Below are 14,765 nucleotides of genomic sequence, written 5' to 3' on the forward strand. Positions count from 1 at the left end.
AGGAGTGGGCTGACCTCAAGCCACCAAGTCCAAAACCACCAACCAGTCTCTTTGAAAAAATGTCCCACAAGAGTTTAAAGACAGACTGTTTGAAAATAATGTTTTACTCTTTTGCTGTTGAATTGACGATACAACAAGTGTTAACCAAAAAGCAATGCAAAATATGTAACACAAAGTTAATAAAGTTGCCACTGCAAAAGGACCACCATTATTCTACATTCAAATTTAAAGGGCAACAAACCATAAATATCTCAGCCAGCTATAACTCCTGGAATAACAGAGACGGAGACATGCTGTGGCCTCCCTGTCTGCGCGGGGCACAACAGCTGAACCAACGCAGGGCCTGCATCTGCCCAGCATACCTCAGAGGATACAAGTTTCCACCATACGCTTTATCCCTCAGGTGACAGGACTGAGCTCCCTCCAATAAACAGACGGACTGGGTTGTTGGCGATTTGGCAAACAGCGTCACTATCAGCCTGACAAATATGGGCATTGTGTGCTCTAATGGTCGATATGGGGCAGCTGTGTGGATGTCATTGGCAATAGGTCAGATTCCAAAACAAAAAGGCCTTAGGCGGTCTATGGTGGAAAGAAAAAAAAAAATCACAGCATGACTTGGCAAAAATAATTGTGCTGGCATAGTACTGCTGAAGTGGGGTTTGACAGCTCGCAACATAATCTTAATATATGATTTGATTCTACCAGCCCCGAGCGATGGAGTCATAATGCATTACGAGCTCCATCGAGGCTCGAGACCCTGAGCGGCAGAGCAGTTGACCACTCCACAATAAATGACTTTTAGGCCACATGCGGACAGCACAGCAGAGATGAGGTTAATAATACTGTCACCGGTAGCCGCAGGGGAAGAGAAAAAGAAGCAAAGGAGTAAAGGAGACGAAATGAAAAAGAAATCTAAAGCTTTTTACGTGTATTCCTTTAGACTGCAAATTATCTAGTGTGCAAATTGCTATGAGAAAGCAGTCCACCTCCTCCCGACAGTCCCTCTAATGGTGTTGTCTTTAAAACCTTTATCACTAATTCATTACTTCGGATTTTCCAGCCGAAAGGGTTAAAGCTTTGTCTTCTGTCTAATTGAGAGCTGGTGGCTTCAGGCCCTAATCAGTCAAGCCGACTAACAGCTTTGCTCAGGGGAGGAGGAAATCAAAAACAGCATTATTGTAGCAGTAGGCCATTTGCTCTGTGACACTTCAAATGACTTTAATTTCAGACGCTGCAAGATGGTGTTCTGTGTAGTGGGTAACATGTCAGGCTGTAATGCATGTTGAGGTTCCCCCAGTTGTCGCTGGATGCCGTCCTTAAGCAAAATGACATTTAAAGAATATGCCACATTTTCAGATAGCTTTCAGTGCCCATTAAAATCGATAAAAAAAAAAGTTCTAAAAAAGGGAGGAAAAGCCATTTTCTTCTCTCGCTCCATCTCACTTCGCTTCCATCTCTCTCCCCAGTGTGCACAAGGCTAATTAGCTGTGTCGTATCCCTTGATGATTTTTCCATTTCCTCTCACTGGGAAGATTAACCAGCACATTGCTAATATCAGCTTCCACATCAACACAATTAGGTGAAGAGTGAAATGTGAGGCATGTTGTCACATCTCCCAGGCTTCATTAGGGCACACAAAAGACAACTTGACGACAGACAACCGTTGCGTCCGCAGGTTGTGGAGGCATAGAGCAGGTGTACTTGGAAACCCAGACTGTGATCATGGGATGTGGTAAGAATGTGTCCTAGATAGTTCTACAGCTCGGTTTATTGTTGGAGGTAGAGGTTAAGAAAAGAGCTCAAAGGTCATGCCAATTTAAAAAGGCAGACTCCCGTCGATTTCACAAGGCTTATGTGTTGATTAAAGCCAAGCAGTGTCCAATTAATTATATATTTTTGAAATCTACTTTTGGCCTCAAAACGAAAAAAAATGGTGTCTTCTTGGTGCTAACAACTCGTCTATGATGTTGACTCAATTAAAACACATTTTCCTTGAATTTTTCTACGGAATAAGAACCTGGTCATCTGATCAGATTTAATCAGATCTGGGTTAAACCTTTATAACGATTAGATTATATTACGTTACATATAATATCATTAGGCCAACCCTATTCACAGCTGACATGACTGGAATGAGGACAGGTTTTTGGGTTGGAGTCTATAAATTCCTTTTAAAAAACAAAACGCCTCATTCTGCCAATCAACCAAACGTTTTTGAGTAAGTATGAGGTAGAGTGCTGAGTTTTAGGATGAATATTAAATCAAAGAATGCCAAGTCTATCATTATATGTCATCTAACTATTTCCCAAGTTTGTCACAGGAGGCTGAAACTGAAGGAAGTCAAGAAGAAGCATCCATAGAGTTTGACATGGAGCCTGCTGCAGACTATCCATTGTTTCCAGATGCTCCATACTCTAAGCTGTTGCATTTTCTGGCCAGGATGTGTCATTCTTTCAGTCAATCTTGGAGCTTCCTTTTATTTCACCTCAGCCAAGACACCACCCAATGAATCCTCCGAGAGCAAGTGAACTTCTGGGACCTTTTGGGTGTCTTTGTCTTCTGTTCCGTTATTAAATATGCTGCAACAACTACTGAAAATTACTTACACACTAAGATACACAGCCAAAGAAAAACCTTCCTATTCCCAACAGTACAGGCGATTGAATAAACAGCTTGTTTATGCCAAGAACACGTTTAAGGAAGAACACAGAGTATATTTCATTTCAAGGTTTCTCTTTGGCAGGTTAATCATTACACATGAGGCTTGGGAAGAAAAATCGAAAAAAATCAAAAGGCAACGACAACAGCTGCATTACAAATCCACCAAGATTAACTTGATATATTACAAAATACGACTAATTATACTAATGATGTCATTAATTGAAGTCAGAATGTGTTACTTTAATGTAAACCAAAGACCAGAGGCCCCATCATTAAACATCACAGCTCTGGAAGCTACAACCCATTAACTAACAAGGCATACATAAACTACACCAGACAGCAACTCAATCTGACCTATTAATATCTGCTGATGACAGCAATTTTGATAATTAACACATTTTTCAAGTACATTATTATATCTCTTTAGTCATAATCACTAGTAGTTTCCGAAATGAAATACTAAAAGTGGCTTAAAGAATTAATATGAAGCTTGTTCTTTAAAGCACAACAATAATAGTATCTAAATAAATGCAGCACATCATCTGCCTGTAGGAGAGAATGCATTCTATCATGCATACTGTTTTAGTTTAGTGACAGAAACAGATGCCACTTTGCACCATAAAGTTCTGCCATGTACTATGATGTTTCAAAAGTCGATGTTTCTGGATCCCTGCATGGTATTGTCATTTAGTCTTTCAGGCCACCTTAAAGGTTTTCTGGCTGGGAAAACTTGCTTTTAACGCCTGCAGAATAGACACAGGCAGGAAGACGGAGATATCCTTATGATCGGATATGCTGTCAAATGACATTAGAGCACACAGCAGAGATTTACAGCTTTCTGGAAACATCTGTAGGCTCATAGAGGACTGTCAGGCAGGCAGTATAAACAACATGCTTACTCGAATCTCACACCCCCATGCTAACCAGGCCTGTCAATCAAACAAATCAAGCTAGTGGCTGCGATTCAGATGTGGATGAAAGAATAAAAGCTGCACGGCAAGCAGCTAAACCCCATGAGCGAAAAAGATGGCAATTAATTGTAAAAGGCAAAAGAGAGGGTTTAACACTCAAAGAAACAAAACAAAAACACAACAAATGATCCACTAATTGAGATGTTTTGCTCAAAGAACAGCAGTAGCTCATTTAGTGATAGCTTGAGCTACAAGTTCAAAAATATGTCACAGATGAACAGAACAAGAAAACGGGACTGTCATGAAGCTTACAGAGCAGAGAGGTGCAGGGGGGGAAACAAGAACACGCCGGAACAGAGGAAATCTAACAAAAGACAACAGAACACAGTCAGAACACAGAGGAGCCGAGCACAACACACCAGAACAGGCTGTAATTGTGTTGTGCAGGACTGACCCCAGCGCATCCCAGCAGGCATTGCATGATGAATGGGCCTGGCGATGACTACATCCCACATCCCTCCTCCTCCTCCTCACATGCTCTTTTCTCTCCCTCTCCTCTCTGTCACCACTATTAGCCCTCCTTCTGTCCCTCCCTTTGCTCCCCTCCTCTCCCCAAAACCGCACTCTATTCAGCCGCTGCCATCCCACAAGATTAATTTGCATTCAGTGCACTTAGTCCCCGTATTGTGCTCTGACACAATGACATATTACAGTGCATGGCACACCTATTAAACATATAGTCTAGCTTGAGGGTCGAATTTTTTTTTATGCAAGATAGTTATGTTGAAGTACAAAAGTGTGGTTCAGGAAGAGAGAGGCTTGATTGGTTATGAACGCAGAGAGGCTCTGACATACAAGTCACGGCAGAATCATTACAGGAACAGTTAGATAACCTCGATTAATGATTCACTAGACCCAAACTAATAAACTGGGTCAGATTGTGTTAGCAGTAATAGAACAGAGAGACCTTCAGGTTAGGCTGTGTGAGAAAGAACAGCAGCAGTAAGAGCGAGACGGGGAGGGAGCAAGAGAAAGAGAATTAAAGAGTGGGGGGAAAAGCGATAAAGGTGTTGGTGTAACTCCACTATAGACCCTGAGGAAAGAGACAGTAATGCATGGGAAATAGGCTTTTTCCTTCAGATTGTTTTTGCTCCTGTTCTCCTTCTACTGTTCCATCATTCCCACGTCCAAGGGGAGCAAAAGAGGGAGACCAAATTTAATTTGCTAGCCCGTCTCTAGCCATCATACTTTGTGCCTGGGGACAAAAGAAATGGATTCTGGAATTTAAAAAGATGAGTGAAGTAAAGAAATAAAACGGGGTACTCAGGAGAAAGCATAAGAGACAATAGCACAGAGGGTGGCAGCGAGAAATGAGAGCAGAGTTTGTAGGGAGGGGAGGGGGCAGGAAGCTGGGAGAGCGTTATGTGGGCCAGATATTAACTGTATGGTTATCATAAACCAGCTCAGGGGCCGGGCCATCTGGAGAGGCCACAGGTTTACTCAAACAATCAGATCAGGATGGTGATAGCAACGGCTGCTGACGGTACAACATCCAAACAGAGAGGTGACTGAGGGGTTAACAACCCATTACCTCGCCCTACTGCGGCCTCTTGGGAAGGCTCAGTATGGGGTTGTGGTGGGGGGGGGGTGCATCGCCCTCAGACCCCGGAGCACACCTTTAGGCTGTTACTAAACAAAGGGTTCAGGGCTCGGTGCAGTGACATCACCACTGAGACTACAGGAGGAAAGTGGGAGACAAGGGCGTGGAGGATGGAGACTATAGAGGTGGTGTGGACTATGTGGGAGTCACATTACTGCCCTCCAGCTCTTCTCTACCTGTCACATAAGCACTTTGAGGACTCAACAGTAAAGCCAGAGTCTTGACAACTTCAAACGGCTGCTCTGCCGAGTAGATCAGAGGCAACGGAGGGATAAAGGGAAGAATAAAGGAAGAGAGAGGAATCTAAAAAGCACCGGGCTATCCAATGTGTAACCTCAACAATGTGTTGTGGGATGTCTCCAATTTCATTATCAGATACTTCACCGAAGTTCATCTACTGCTCGGTCCCACAGTAGAAGAACAAAAAAAAGAGGGGGGGGGGGCCTCCACACCGGCCCATTGAGTGCCAATGAGCTCTGGTGGAGCTGCAGCAGAGAGTTTGGAGCCATTAAGAAGGGAAAACAAACATAGACCTATGGCCGGGCACACACAGCACTGCCCAGACACCTGTGTCCCATTCACCAAACATATCCGGCCACTTAACACTTCACAGAGGGGGTAGGGTGGTATTTGTTTTTGCAGGCTTGCACACCACACTATGGTTCTTTAAGTTTAGCTTTTTCACCCAAACAGCCTCCGAGCCTCTCTGTATGGACCAAATGATTGCGGCGGTAGCACGTCCCGCTGAGAGCAGCCAGCCGTTACACCACCTGACCATCACAACTGACCCCGCGCGAAGCTGCACCCTCTGAATAAAACCAGACAGAACCTGGCAAAACAAAGCTCATTCATCCTGCTGTCATTTGCAGTCTCCAGCCGTCCTCCTGTCTAGGTGCCTCAGCTGCATTTCGACTGACCTCAGGTTTGCCAGCACCTGTCCTGCACAAACAGTGACAGGCACACACACAAACACACAACTCCCCACCACCCAGGATGGATGAGAGACAGCCGGCCGGGCAGACAAGGCACCGCCTCGGATCAGTGGAGGGGTTCACTTGGAGCTGCCAGAAGCCAAATATCCGGTCGGCGCCATTACAATTCTTTCCACCTCAGCAGTTCAAAATGGAAAGCAGGTATGCCATCAGCTGTGGTCAGTTTGTTACTGGATTCTCAATGCCTAGATGCAATTTAATTAATTGAAATGGAGATGACCCATAATAACCCTGGCAACGCATTCTTAGTTTCCACCCAAAGATTAAGCTAGATAGCAGGGCTCAGTTGTTTAGAAGTAGTGCAGGCCGCTTGCATGCTGCAATGATTTGTTTGCAGTGAAGCCAAATGCATGCACAGATGGAGCCGACTGGACACCAGATGACTTGCTGTGCTGTGGTGGCATGGTCTGCCGACAGGGGGGAGAGGGATAAGAGAAGCGAACAGGGGCACTGGGGCACCAGATGCCCTGCTAAAGTTGATCCAGTCCTGCTCTCCTGATGGGATGTTACAGTGCTCCAGCCTGTTCTGATCTAAACGCAGTGTCACAGGCGTTAGCGCTTTTATTTTGTAACTGCACGGCACTTTCATTTAACTCAGAGTCCAGGCAAAGCACAGTGTATCATCATCGGCTAACATAAGAGAACTGAAACCTCTATTAGACTTTGTGTAGGTGTTCACCACTCACAGTCTAACAATATCACAGATTATTAAGACAGCACTGTAAGTACATATCCTGTTGGTAAACACCAAACATGGTCTTCCTGACAGCAGAGGACCACAGCTGTGGTTGTATTTAGGCTTCAGGAAAAACAGTCAAACAGTGCAAGCAAAGACAGCTACACTTGTTTGGAAGAGAAGTCAAACGACTAGACACCCAGCTGTCAGTTAATAGGTAACTTATAAATCAGCTCTGCCATGACTCCTGCCTTCATGTAGGCCATTATGTTTTTTAATTTTTTATTTAGAACATCTAATCAAACGCAGTTATATCAAACAATTGTCTTAATCTCATGTATTCATTGTTTTATTAAATGAGAAGACCCTCAGTAATTTAAATTCTTCCAGTATACAAAAACAAGCTTCACGATGTGGTTATTTCCTATGTTTATTTATTGAATAACCAGTAACCGTGCTATCGTGTGAAATATATTTTTACCGAGATATGAAGCAACCAGGGTTTCCGTTAGCCGGTAATTACCGGTTTTTAGCTAGTAAAATTTATAAAAAAACGGTAAATTCAAAACCTGACGGTCAAAATGTCTGGTAATAATTAGGGAGGCTCCGATCGATCGGCCGCCGGTCATTATCGGCCGATATTCACTCTTAATAGTTTGATCGGTGCTCTCTATAAAGGCCGATCAGGAGAGCTGGATCTGATCGATATGGACATAAACGCGAGTGAAGTGTAACCGGACGCGAGAGAGATCAGATCGGCTGCTGAGTCTGACCGAGACACGCAGCTCTGCATGATCACCTGAAGCCCCGCCCTCTGTTTAGCGAGCTGCAGGAGCTGCATGAGAAACTGACGTGCTGTCAGGAGAGAGAGAGGGGAAAAGAGAGGATCCGTTTCTCCCGTGTTATTATTCAAAGTTGATGTAAACTTCTGAATAATGTACGTTATCTACTACAAGTAGTTTGTTTGAATGTAATAATTATGTTGTTTGTTGTTTGTGGAATCATTTATTGAAAAATGAATCTGAATTTTTCGATCTGTTACGATTATAAACTGAAGCAATATAAAAATGAGCCCCGTGAACTGAGTTTTAAACTGAAGCATATCTGCTCTCATAGTCCGGTGATTACCTGCTAACGGAAACTCTGCTACACAACTATTATTATTATTATTGAAATATGACCGGTAAGTTTCAAATTAGTCCGGTAAAATGAATTCTGCCCGGACATTTGACCGGCGAGAAAAAATCCTAGCGGAAACCCTGGAAGCAACCTACATTGGGATTGATGCTAGTAGCCACTTTGGCCCAGCCCTGGATATACTGTATACGTTCATCAGATATACAACTGTGCACTTTATACATATTATTTTAAATTATACATGTGCTTGTTAGTAAATGTTTAAAGTAAGGTGAAGGTACTATTCAAAATGTACAATAAAATTATGAAAGTTTAGTATTGTTTTTTATTTATGTCTTCAAATATCAGTTTAAATAATAGACTTAGAGGCCTGACTTAATCAAGCCAGTTCTTCAATAGAAATCTTTTAAACTGTTTACAGTATCCACTAATATACTAGATGCATGGTAAACAACTTGAAGCATGCGTGAGTGTGGACGTACACACACGTCGGCTCTAAAGTAGGTGAGAGTATGTGTGTGGTTTCCAGACAACTGGGTAAACACACGGAGCCCTCCCCTCCACCTGTCTGCCCTCCGTGCTCACATCAGTGAGCTTTTAGCACCAAGTCATAGGTCCAATGTTAATGCCTAACGTTCAAACAGGCTGACGGTATACTTTACACAGAGCAGTCTTTTTCACAGATATCCAGTTCTCCTTGTAATAGTACAAAACATTGACCCCAATGCTCTAAGTGTCTCAAAATAAATAATACACAATGTAGTTCTAAGTCTACACATGTCTGAAAAAGTGCATTGAGAATGGCTAGATGGACAAAAGAAGAAATTCGAATCGTATCCGATGACTGATAGCACTTATGATGAGGACAGTGTTAGAATATCCTGCAGTGAAGTGGTGCGTTCCCATTACTGCATCTCTCCATCTCAGAAAATGGCTTCATTAACAGGCCAGAGCAGAAAGCTCCCTTGCCGAGTGTATGAGCACGCTGTACCCCGAGGGTCCTCCGGAATGGCTGAGGTGAAGTCCATTAGCACCCGACAGCTTGTTTTTGATCACTAAATAAAACAGGGTATTTTTCTGTGTCTGCAGTATAAATAGCCTTTAGCTCAGCCCGCAAGCGCACATTTTCAGGTTTAAAGACTTGGTTCTAAGAAGAAAATAAGATTGGGATCCTGATACTGTCATATTAGATATTCATCTAAACCAAGGAGAAATGTTAAAGCCTTACATGAAGAGCAATGTCACACTAAGTAATGGACCAAGAAAAAACCAGATCGTGTCATAACTTGTCCAGAGAGTGGCCCAGCAGGATCTAATGAGTTTTTGTTTTTTTGTCAGAAGTAATTTAAGCTCCAGTTTAACTGCCACTGTGGGCTTAATCAGAATACAACAGGGTATAATGTACCAACAAGTATTGAGTGTTTTTCCTATGTCGCCATCCAACGTAACTTGCTCTGGATCAGTGTCTCCTAAATGCTTAAAAGTGATGTCAATGTTTATATCTAAACAGTAGCGAGTGGGCGGTGACAGCTAGAAGAGATATAAAAACCATGCGAAGACAAATCCATATCTCACATAACCTCCTGTTCTTCTGGCATACTTTACAATCCCTTAGGAAAGTTAGCTACCTCTGAGCCCATGACATAGCACTTACTTTTCACAGTATTTTCACTCCAATCATGTGTCATCTGATGAAATGCTACACCCTGACCCTAGTCACCATTATTCGTCTGGATACAGGAGCCTCTGGAATGTATCGGATTCCTGCCTCAGGGGGAAGGCACCTTGGAAACATGGTCCTACCTCCACCAGCTAGCCTCTCCCCCTCTCCCTCTCTCTTCGTCTATCTTTCCATTCAGCAAAATTCCACTAGGCCTGTTTGATTTACACCGCTTCATCGCCCATCAGACATGTGTTCACATTTTTGACATACGTCTCACAAAAGCAGGACATGTGATGGACAGTTAGAGATCTGGGACTGTTTTCCAGCTGTTTGTTGCCTCCTTCACGTCAAAGTCCCTACCAAAGGGTAAACATCTCAATGAACGTTAACCCTATGCTACACTTGAAGCCTGAGAACAAGCACAAGAGCTCTAATGGAAAAACAAATTGGAAAACTAATTTGCCCTCTAGTGCATCATTGGTACAACAACTCTTAACCTATCTCCTCTCTCCAGAGAGCAACAGTTATGCAAAGCAGTACTCAGGGCCTGTTGTATTGAGTATATCTGAGTCACTGGCCTGCGTAATTCAGTCTAGGGAATTATGACAGTGGAAAATCATTTCCCTGGGCCAGGGATAGGAGGCCATGGCTAATCGTTCAGTAATCTGATCTGCCTGCATACTGTAGCATTCAGCTGCACCGCTAGCCTAGCCAGCCAGTCACACATGTGGACACCCCCAGTGCCCGCCAACTATCTGATGGAGGCTAACACTATTGGAAAAAAAACTCTCCAGGTTTTCCCGAGGATTACTGATGCTATCGGATCATTTGCTAATACTCGGTTGTGCTGTGCTGTTTGAAATGTATTTACTCTGCTCCTACTCTCCAATACCCCTCGCGATAGCAAAGCCTAAGCCAACAAATGCCGCAGCCACATTCCAGGCAGAAAAAGGCACTTCAATACAAACTACCTTACAGCTATGAAAAAATCTGATTTTGCCTCTGGTGTAATAATCCAAAAGATTTACTAAATGAGCAACATCCAAATGTGTCTGTCAAACAGCAGGCTATTTTTGGTACACTTCTAATTGTAGATTCCAGTATCTGGTGGAGCCAGTGCTGTTGTAGTAGTATATGAATAAGAACCATAGGGAGCAGCACTGTGGCACAAAGCAGTGCTTATACCCAGTAGAACGGGTTGGGGAGGGCTTGAGTTTTGGAAAGATGCCTGGCTTCATCCCCTCGCTAAAGAGAGGTCTGCACCCCACACACACAGTGTAGACACAAGGGGCACTGACATGGAAAAATACAAGAGATGACATGTTGTGGGGCACTGAAGTTCCCAACAGTTACCTTGTGTAAAGCATTAAATGTGATGGTATAGTTACCGCACTATAATTAATCTTACATCCTCCTGTGGAGAGGAGTAGCAGTAAAGCAGCCAGCAAAGTGAATGACAACAACATTCCTCTTTTTCTTCCCCATTCAAGCCTAAAATGATGAATTGTCTGTGATCATGTCTTATTCTGATAAATGGCCAAACACCTCTTGGTTGAGCAATTTGCCATATACTGTTATGCAGCGAGTATTTTATCAACCTCCATGTGTGGGCATTGTAACCCAGTTAAAGCATTTCTCAGGCATATCTAAGTGAAGAGATGCTGATATATGATCAAATGGCTGCGGCAGCAGTGGCAGCCTTCATCAACTGCAAGCGATAGATCATAGCATGTTTGGCAGGTGGTGGGAGCAGTCAGATAGAGGGTTAGAACAACCAGACAAACAGTTGGCACAGATAAATAGTGCAACTTAAGATTCGGCTCTCCAGAAATGTGCCAAACAAATGACAGCAGCAACAATATTTTTTTTTTTTATCTGCAAATGGAATAAGCCCTACATATTTATTTCCCCCACCCATGTACAACACACGGCTTGGGTATAGCAAAAATGTAATGCATTGGTCAAATGAATCTAATGATCTATAAAACCAGAAGAACAACACTTCAGTTACAAGAATGTCTTCTGCAGCCGAGCCGAAATGCAGGGAAAGTCCTTATGACTTTGCCAAATACATTTAGAGAGTGACTCATTCTCCTTTAGTAATCTCTTACTCACATAGGTGCACGCTTGCACGCGCACACACCCCAAGGCAACAGATTTCAGGCAGGTCTGGACTGCCCCTTTTTGCTACACAGCAGAGTCAAATGTTTATAGTATTTAATAGATGCAGCCTTCTTTGTGGAGATACACAACCAAGCAAAACAAAGCAGCCTCATGCAGTGAAGAGGGATCTAATGTAAGGACACTGCATCATTGTTAAACAGGCACTGTGCCACATGCAAACAAACAAAAGTATCACAAAAAAAACACTAATAAATGGGTGTATATCTTTGTCAACAGTGCATCCCAAACTACTTGTAGGAATAGTACAACTGGACCTAAGCACCTCATAGGTAGAATTGTCTTTTTTTGCTTTGTTTTTTCCCCTCTAAAAAACAGTGTTTATGGTTGGGAATTTTTTTTGTTGAAAATCTTGTTAAAGGTTCAATATTGGTAATAATCCGCCTGCAGATGATTCCTACAGGTAGCTACACTATAGTCAGTCTGATGCATCATATGTCAAAACACAGAGCCTGTCATCACTGCTGATAATTAAGTCAACTTCCCAGAAATCATTTGGACAAATTGGATAACGTTAAAGCGGCTGTTGCATTCCCATGGTAATCTTGTATCCACCTCTGTCATGTGCAGAGCTATTAGATTAGGTGGCATACAATTGTATCGACCTTAAATTATAATTTGCACACAAAATCGTTTGGCCTTTTCATCGCAAGACACATATTAGACTGCAACGTCTGTGGAGTAATTGATGATTGTTGGCAAATTGTTCAAGCTAACTTGAGAAAAACATTGGAAAAATACTCAATAAATCTCAGCAAGCTCTAAAGTTACACAAATAAGTTCCCTGCTTGTCTCTGATACCGGGCTGAACTACGGTATCCGGTTGGATAAAGGAATTCCAATATCAAATCACAGAGCCGAGCAGTCGGACACAGCTCTATCCTGTGCACAAACTTCGTCCAGACCCTCTTCAGAAAATAACGTTAGCCTCCTTTCTCTGCTGCCAGAAGGACGAGCTAAAAGATGCACCGAGACTCTCCACTACTATGTCACCGGGGCTTTATGTACCAGCCAGGGGGCAGTCAGGCCGAAAAACTGGCCTCATTCTCCGTGTGCACCAGACAATGTTCACTAGCCTGGCCTGGGAGACCGAGCGGCGGGGCTCTCGGTCGTGCAGGCTACTAAACATGTGCGAAAACACGGCGACGAGACCGGCGTTGTGTCGATGAACTCACCTTGTTTTGGGTTAGGAGGATTTGGTACAACAAAGTCCGTTTGGGGTGGCTGCAGGGTTGTAGCACGCTCGGCGCATGTCGTCGTCGTCGTCTCGGTTTGCAGTCTGCCGTGATGTGGAAGCGGCACCGCGGACTCGGCTGGGAGAAACCGAGAAATCTGAGAATGCCCCTCTCTTTCTGCAGCTCAGTGCACCGGCACTGCTCATAACTGTCGACAGGAGGCGCCAGCACAGCACTTTTTTTTTGTCTCAGATATGCGCATACGTGCATGGGCAGTCTTCACAACTCATCAAAGAAATCACTGTGCGATCATATTAAAGCACGGGTTTATATGAAGTGATCTTACTACTATACTCTACCAAAAAGATAAGTTGGCAGTGATATCATGGTGAGAGTTTTAATGATTCCTATTTCTTAGGAACAGGAGCTCAGGGATAGACTAGATTATTTTTGATCAATCACCATACCATGCAGATTACACGACAAACGCCTATGCAAAACTGTGGATTTTTTAATTGAATAATCTCCAGTAATGCATCAAATTGAAACAGTATTCATATATCTACTCTGTACAATGTCATTGGTACTGATAGATATATATCATAGATAGATAGATAGATAGATAGATAGATACTTTATTCATCCCAAATTATTTTTTTATATAACAAATATAATATATATATATATATATATAAATATAGTGACCTAATATTACTAAAGGTAGGCTACTGCTGTGACAATTTAAGGCACTAAGCTACTATACTTTGTATGTTTTTGAAGGGAATAAGGCACTGCTTATTGCTAGCCTACAATGAATGGACAGCAAACATAACTGTTAAACATGGTTTCAGGACAACAAAATAGCCTAAATGTTTTAATAAATGAACACAAATTGTCCAAAAAGCAGAACTAATTTCAGTGCAGTCCTACATTGGATGATATCAACCAATAACACTATTCTAGAATACAATGTAATGAATTGAGCTTCAAAAAATGGGACTGTTGTGAAGAAATGGTGCACCTAGATGTCCTCTGACCTTGTGACTCATGAGGTTGGTGATTTTCATTACGGAGTAGCTAGATCCAAGTCAAAGCTATGCTTCAAAACAGCTTTGGCTGTCTCATCCACATCACATGATAGAATAGGGTCATACGACTCATTAAGACAAAGAAGGCGATGCTTAAGGTTTTCCTCAGTGACAGGGCAAGATACAGAACGTTCACCCAGAAAGGGACACAGGGGGATGTGGCTAAATATTTTTCATTTAACCCCTAACCCCTGGAAATATGGTCACAGGAGCAATGAGTTAATTGTTAATCAGTGTTACCTTGCTCATGAGCACAATGCAAGTACCATGAGGTTTATGAATCTAACTCAGACATTATAGGTAACAGAAAAGTTTAGCAGACTATCTCTTCTGACCTCCTGAATGGCTCTGCACTACGGAAGAGTAGCTTTGCATGCCTGAAACTATAATCCCTGTCCTTTGACTCCTCCACAACCTCACCATGACCTTAAATAAACATTAGGGGTTTAATGCCCATCCATAATCTTAAAAATCCTATGACCCGCTAATTGGAGTTTCACACAGCCAAGACACCTGACCTGAATTGGAACAGGTGGATAGATAAACTGTAAGTGGACTACACAATTGGCTTAAAGAAGCTCACACACACCAGCTAGTCAGCCTGTCTCTTTCTCTCAC

General features: G+C 42.8%; 1 protein-coding gene across 1 annotated transcript in view; it reads right to left on the minus strand.

Moving 5' to 3' along the window:
* Positions 1-13,269, minus strand: part of ndst1a (N-deacetylase/N-sulfotransferase (heparan glucosaminyl) 1a) — a 42,319-nt gene extending 29,050 nt beyond the window's left edge. The window contains exon 1 of the mRNA XM_034092594.2: positions 13,060-13,269. The gene's annotated coding sequence lies outside the window, so the exon portion shown is untranslated. The remainder of the gene's footprint in view (positions 1-13,059) is intronic.
* Between the last annotated feature and the right edge of the window lie 1,496 nt (positions 13,270-14,765).

Source organism: Pseudochaenichthys georgianus, chromosome 10 (assembly GCF_902827115.2).
Source record: "Pseudochaenichthys georgianus chromosome 10, fPseGeo1.2, whole genome shotgun sequence".
Classification (NCBI taxonomy): Eukaryota; Metazoa; Chordata; class Actinopteri; order Perciformes; family Channichthyidae; genus Pseudochaenichthys; species Pseudochaenichthys georgianus.